Below are 6,601 nucleotides of genomic sequence, written 5' to 3' on the forward strand. Positions count from 1 at the left end.
CTGCCTAGCGCTGGGAAGAAATATCGCCCAGACTTCTTCCTATTTGCAATATTTTTGATTCTCTAGGTGAAGATCTTGATATTTCAGGCCAAATTACAGCTGACTCTCAGCTAAAAGATTCATAGAATCAAAGGAGGAAATTAAGAAGCATAGATTTCTTTGGTGCTGACTGACTACAGTCCTGAAAGATCTATTGAGTGATGCCACTTGATGCCACCCACCCTGGAACAGACCCTGGCTCTTCCTTTGGGTCTGCTTTCCATCCTGGCCTGGAAAATTTTCCATTTTCCCTGGTTCTCTGGGTTTTCTCACAGCCCTAGGAGTGAGAAATCTGTTATTCCGATGAAAGATTTTCTGGGACCCCTATTTGTACTTCTCGCTTCCCCTTTGGTGTAGAACACCAAAAAATTCCAAGTTAAATTTCTAACAATCATTTCATAATTCTCTGATGAGAATGTCTCAGCATACTCTTAACCTGTTGTTGAAAATGAATGTGAACCAAGGGATTGGGCCCCTGTAGGGCACAATAAAAGCCAGGTTTGATTTCCTGAAGACCTTCTTTATGAACACCTGAATGAAGGCAGGTCCACAGTTGCAACCAAGGAGTTGCCCACTGGGTTAATCGAAGTACAAAGCAAAAATAAGAAAGCCCTGAACTTTGCAGAGAAATGTGTTGTTTAATTGTACATGATGTAACGATTGTATAATCTTGTATAAATACAGGAAGAGATGCCACTTGTCCAGGTGCCCAGGTTTTGCACACGGGACGGTAGTGTTTGTCTTGAAGACCCGGACCGGTTGTTTCATCACCTGGTCTGATCCGCTTTCCATTTTGGTGTCGGGGGAAAAAGGCCACATCCCTCCCCCTTTTCTCCCAAATCTCCCTGTTCTTCTCTCTTGATCCTAGATATCCAGCCCCCCACAATGACGGCATCTCAGAGGGGTATAAATAAGTGCCCTCTGCAATCCTGGGCTACACTTTGCAGGCTGAAGGGAAGATTGCAAGATGAAAACTCTGCTGTTGATCCTGGGGGTGGTGGCAGTCGTGTACCTGGACTCAGGTAAGGCTGTCAAGCTTTGATCTTGTGTTGGTGCGACTTTCTCGCTGTTCTGTTCTGCGTAAGGATGGTCCATGGAAGGCTTTACGGGAGAAGAAGAACTCTCTATTTGCAGAGAAGCCCATAGCAGACACAGAGGGTCTTCCAGGCTGGGATTCTGGGGTAGACTGCCTCTGAAAGGAGAGGCTCCTTTGGGTAGTGTATTCTGCCCTGGAATTACTCCTGGGAGTGGGATGGAAAATGTTCCCATTTCTTAGTCCTCCATCTGTCTATTTCTGGCTTTGGGTGGTATTTCAGTATTCGGATGACGCAGCCAAAGGGGATTAGTGATGCTTCCTCCAAGTCAAGATGATGCATAATTTTGGAAAAATGAAAAAAACTCCTGCAGAGAAGAATATAATTTTTAAAAAATACTGGAATGCTTACTAATGGATAAGTTAATCTTACAAATTAAGGAAAAAGAAGACACTGAATACTATATGGCATGGGGTTCATTTGAGCAATGGCTAGCTGATAAGAACAGAGGTTAGAAAGTTGGAAATATGAGAAAATGTGGATGATGTGAGGAAGATTTATAATGGATTAGTAAATACTTTGATCGTTACGCAGTTAATGTTAATGGGGGAAATGCTATTTTTAACAATATGTTTGCCATTTCCTAGTATATGATTTTGTTTTGATAAGATTATTATGAATGTGATGATTATATTCTAATACCTGTATACCTAGACAACACACTGTTCAATACAGAAATGGAATTTGTGAGATGACAACAGCAACAGCAACAACAACAACAATAATAATCTTTCCTTTTCTTAGCCATCTCTCCTAATCTCTAGAGCATTCGATCTTCGCATGGATAGTTTCAATGCTGGCTTTGCTATTAAATTATCTATCGTCTAATACATAATAAGATGGCAAGATCAGAAAAATAAATATCCAACTAAGTTTTTTGTATGTTTTATTTTGCTCATCTAGGATACTCCCTGGAATGTGCATCATGCCCTAGTGTGAGGTGTGTTTGGACTCCTAATGTGCAGTGCACAGAAGGTTTGACTCAATGCTATAAAAAGTGGACTGGATCTGAAGGGATCCGTAAGTATAGTTCTTATCTTTTCTCTCAGCTTCTCTTCTTGAAACCGAACTAGAACTCCCTAATCTCCCAGAGAGTTGGAGGTCGTGTAGAAGCTTTCTGTGCTCTGCCCGGGTCTCCTTCAGGTCACGGCCTGTGGCCAGAGAATCTAAGGGGGGCAAGGAAAGGGGGGGCTTGGAGTGGGGAGCCCCATCTGTCCCAGGAGTAAACCAGATTGGGGAGGGAGACATTAACAACAACAACAACAACAACAACAACAACAATAATAATAATAATAATAATAATAATAATAATAATAATAATAATAATAATAATAATAATAATATAAGAACAACAACTCGATAGGTAGACCAAAATGCCAAATCCAGTCTGAACATCTGGCTGACTGTGCGATGATCAATAATAATAATAGAGTTGGAAGGGATGTTGGAGGTCTTCTAGTAGTCCAACCCCCTGCCCAGGCAGCAAACTCTATACCATTTCAGACAAATGGCTGTCCAGTGTCATGTTAAAAACCTCCAGTGTTGGAGCATTCACCACCTCTGGAGGCAGGTTGTTCCACTGATGAATTTTTCTGACTGTCAGGAAGTTTCTCCTTAGTTCCAGGTTGCTTCTCTCTTTGGATAGTTTCCATCCGCTGCTTCTTGTCCTGCCTTCAGGCGCTTTGGAGAATAGCTTGACTCCCTCTTCTTTAGAGAAAGGGGTGGAGGAAAAGGGGGAGGGGATTTGTTCTGGCATTGAGAGAAATTTGATCTTGCACATTAAATATCCAAGAGGGATGACATTGCCCCTGAGTCATGTCAGAACCCAGGACTTTTCCCCCAGAGATATCTTGTTTATTAATTTATTCCTGAGTATTCCCTAGAGGAGGAAGGAGGTCTGCTTTCCTACTGGGAGGGAATCCACCAATGTGCTAAAAGCGGGTTTACCATTTTCTTCAGCAACAGCCCCAGATCTGTTCTTTGGAATTTTTTTAATAATCATTTTGCTTTGTGTTTCCTTCACAGTTACAAAGTACGAAAGGGGATGTGCTGCAAATTGCAGTACTGTGACAGGCGAAGAGAAAATTCTGTGTTGCGCAACAGACAACTGCAACAACTAGGTCTAAAAGTGGCCAATCTGTTTGAGTTCCGATCTCATCCATCATGGGCCATCCTTTCAAAATTTATGCTTCTGGCCTTTCCCGCAGGGTGGTCCATAATCCCCCCTCCCCTGCTTTCTTTGACCACTCACCCTCTTTCCCTTTTCTCTTGTTCTGAAAGCTCTGTTCTGCTAGTTCTGTAGTTTGAGAATCAAATAAACCTCAGCATTCAATTCAAGTGTTTTGATTTTTCAAGTTTGCCCCTTAAGACTGAACATTGTGTGGGAAGACACCCCCCTTTTCCTTTGTTTTAACCCCCCCTGTTCTCAGCCCAAGCAAAAGCCTAAAATATAAGGAAAAGTAATTCACCAATAAACCAGAGAGCAATCTCTGCTTCTGGGTCTAGAAAGTGCCTCAAGCAAGCAGCCTGGATGAAAAACTGAGCATCGTTTATAGATGGAATGTTTCATTCATAAAACCGCAACTTCCCCATTTCCTGAGAAAGCCCCACATCAGCAGTCTCCAAATAAACAGAGAAGAGCAGCAAAGATGATCAGGGGAATGGAGGCTAGAACATATAAAGGATAGTTGCTGGAATTGGGTATGTCTAGTCTAATGACGAGAAGGACGAGGGGGGACATGAGAGCAGTGTTCCAGTATCTCAGGGGCTGCCCCAAAGAAGAGGGAGTCCATCTGTTCTCCAAAGCACCTGAAGGCAGGACAAGAAGCAACAGATGGAAACTAATCAAGGAGAGAAGCAACCTAGAACTAAGGAGAAATTTCCTGACAGTGGGAACAATTAACCAGTGGAAAAGCATGCCGCCAGAAGCTGTGGGTGCTCTAACACTGGAAGTATTTAAGAAAAGACTGGACAGCCATTTGTCTGAAATGGTATAGAGTTTGCTGCCTGGGCAGGGGGTTGGACTACTAGAAGACCTCCAACATCCCTTCCAACTCTATTATTATTATTATTATTATTATTATTATTATTATTATTATTATTATTATTATTATTATTATTATTATTATTATTATTATTCAATAGAAGCAAGCTAAACCCAATTAAATCAAACAGACAGCATTAAGGAAACACTTTAAATTCACATCACCCTAACCTGGGGAGCCATTCACAAGCGTAGATGAGCACCAAGTAGGCTAAATAACAAAAGACACTTAAATTCAATCCCCGAAAGTTCGCAACACCAGAAATGCATAAAAATCTTCTCACCAAACCAGTTGGGGTCAGCCGCCCTGGAAACAATAGCCGAAGTCACTTCTGTCCTTGCCAATAAAGACAGCCTCCTTTTCCAGCAGCTGGATTCTTCTTGTTTGGGGGCATTCTCATCTTTCCCAACTGGGAACTCAAGCTAATTCTTTCAACACTCGCTTTCACAAAACCCAGTATTCAGAACGGTATTCAGAATAACACAGTTGGAAGGGACCTTGTAGGTCAGGGGTGTCAAACTCAATTTCATTGAGGGCTGCATCAGCATTGCGGTTGCCCTCAAGGGGCCGGGTGGGTGTGGCCAGGGTGGGCATGGCCTACTGGGTGGGCGTGGCCTACTGGGTGGGCGTGGCTAGAGTGTGTATGGCCTACTGGGTGGGCATGGCCACCTCTACATCATTCGCATCAAGGTTGCCTATGGGGGCCTGGGCAGGAGTGGGAGAGATCTGAGGGTCTCTGGCAGAAGGAGGGTCTCTGGGCCAGGGCCAAGGCAGTGGGGGCCATTCCCTCACTGTTTCCAGGATGGCTTTGCGGGCCACATGAAATCACTTTGTGGGCCGGATCCGGCCCCCGGGCCTTCTGTTTGACATGTCTAATGTTTACAACCCATTAGGGCTATATATCAAAAGCAAACAGCCCGTATAATAGTTAATAATAGTTTGACTGAACTATGTAATATTGAAAAAGGTACAAGGCAGGGGTGCCCGTTGTCACCTCTATTATTTGTTTTAACATTGGAAATATTACTGATTAAAATACGTAATTCGGATAAAATTAGGGGAATTCAAATAAGAGATCAGGATTACAGATTGAGGGCGTTTGCAGATGATCTGGCTGTTACATTAACTCAGCCTGATTATTCAGTTGTAGAATTGATGGAGATAATAATGCAATATGGGAGAGTTTCTGGATTTAAGATTAATATACAAAAAACTAAAATACTGTCTAAAAATATGACAGTATCACAAAAGGCTGTTTTAGAAGAACTAACGGGATTTGAAATAGTTAAAAGGGTTAAATATTTGGGGATATTTTTGTCAGCCTCAAATGTGAAGTTATACAAAAATAATTATGAAAAGTTATGGGGAAAAGTACGAAAAGAATTAGATAGTTGGAAAAAATTACAATTATCTTTATTGGGAAGAATTGCAGCAGTGAAAATGAATGTTTTGCCAAAATTTTTATTTTTATTTCAAATGATACCTATACTTAAAAAGGATTTAAACTTGGAGGAATGGCCAAAAGGAGTTAATAAATTTGTCTGGGCAGGGAAAAATCCACGAGTTAAATTTAAGATAATGCAAGATACGCGTGAAAGAGGTGGTCTTAAAATGCCTAATTTCAAATTATATTATGAGGCTGCTGCTTTATCAGCGATAAGTGACTGGTTTAATTTAACACAAGCGAGATTATTAAATCTTGAGGGTCATGATTTGTTATTTGGATGGCATGCATATTTATTGTATGATAAGAAGGTGGATAATGTGTTCAAGATACATATTTTAAGGTATGCTCTGTTGCGAGTCTGGAAAAAGTATAGACATAAGTTAAATTATAAGATACCTATTTGGGCAATACCTAAACACGCAATAGAAAATATAAATGTGGGATTTAAACATGATGTGACTACATATAAGGAAATTTTAAGTTTTGAGAGGAATGTATGGCAATTAAAGTCATATAGTATTTTAAAAGAAGAAAAGATTGTACAAACTTGGTTTCAGTATGGGCAATTACAGGCTAGGTGGAAAGAGGACCAGAAAACTGGTTTTTCAACGATGGATGAAAATTTGGTAAAGCAAATTAGAGATCAAGGTCAAGCACATATCAAAAGGATATATATTGCATTGATAGAAACTGATTCAGAGACGGAACATGTTAAAGATTGTATGATAAAGTGGGCTCAGAATTTTCAAGAAGTCATTACAATGCATACCTGAGAAAAGATCTGGGTTAGAAATGTAAAATTTACACAGGCCCAAAATTTAAGAGAGAATTTTTATAAAATGTTTTATAGGTGGCATTTAGATCCAAAAAAATTAGCAAGTACGTATCCGAACTGTCAGCCCAAATGTTGGAGGTGTGGCTGTGAGGACGCAACGTATTTTCATATATGGTGGACTTGCAAAAAGTTTAAAGCTTTT

The 6,601-nt window shown here is 40.7% G+C and overlaps 1 long non-coding RNA gene across 1 annotated transcript; it reads left to right on the forward strand.

Moving 5' to 3' along the window:
• Window positions 1-947: 947 nt before the first annotated feature.
• LOC310639041 lies at window positions 948-3,459 on the forward strand. The gene is made up of 3 exons (XR_014492213.1): window positions 948-1,061; window positions 2,037-2,153; window positions 3,159-3,459. It is a non-coding gene; the product is annotated as an uncharacterized lncRNA (long non-coding RNA).
• The last annotated feature ends 3,142 nt before the right edge of the window (window positions 3,460-6,601 follow it).

Source organism: Vipera ursinii, assembly GCF_947247035.1.
Source record: "Vipera ursinii genome assembly, chromosome: 3".
Classification (NCBI taxonomy): domain Eukaryota; kingdom Metazoa; phylum Chordata; class Lepidosauria; order Squamata; family Viperidae; genus Vipera; species Vipera ursinii.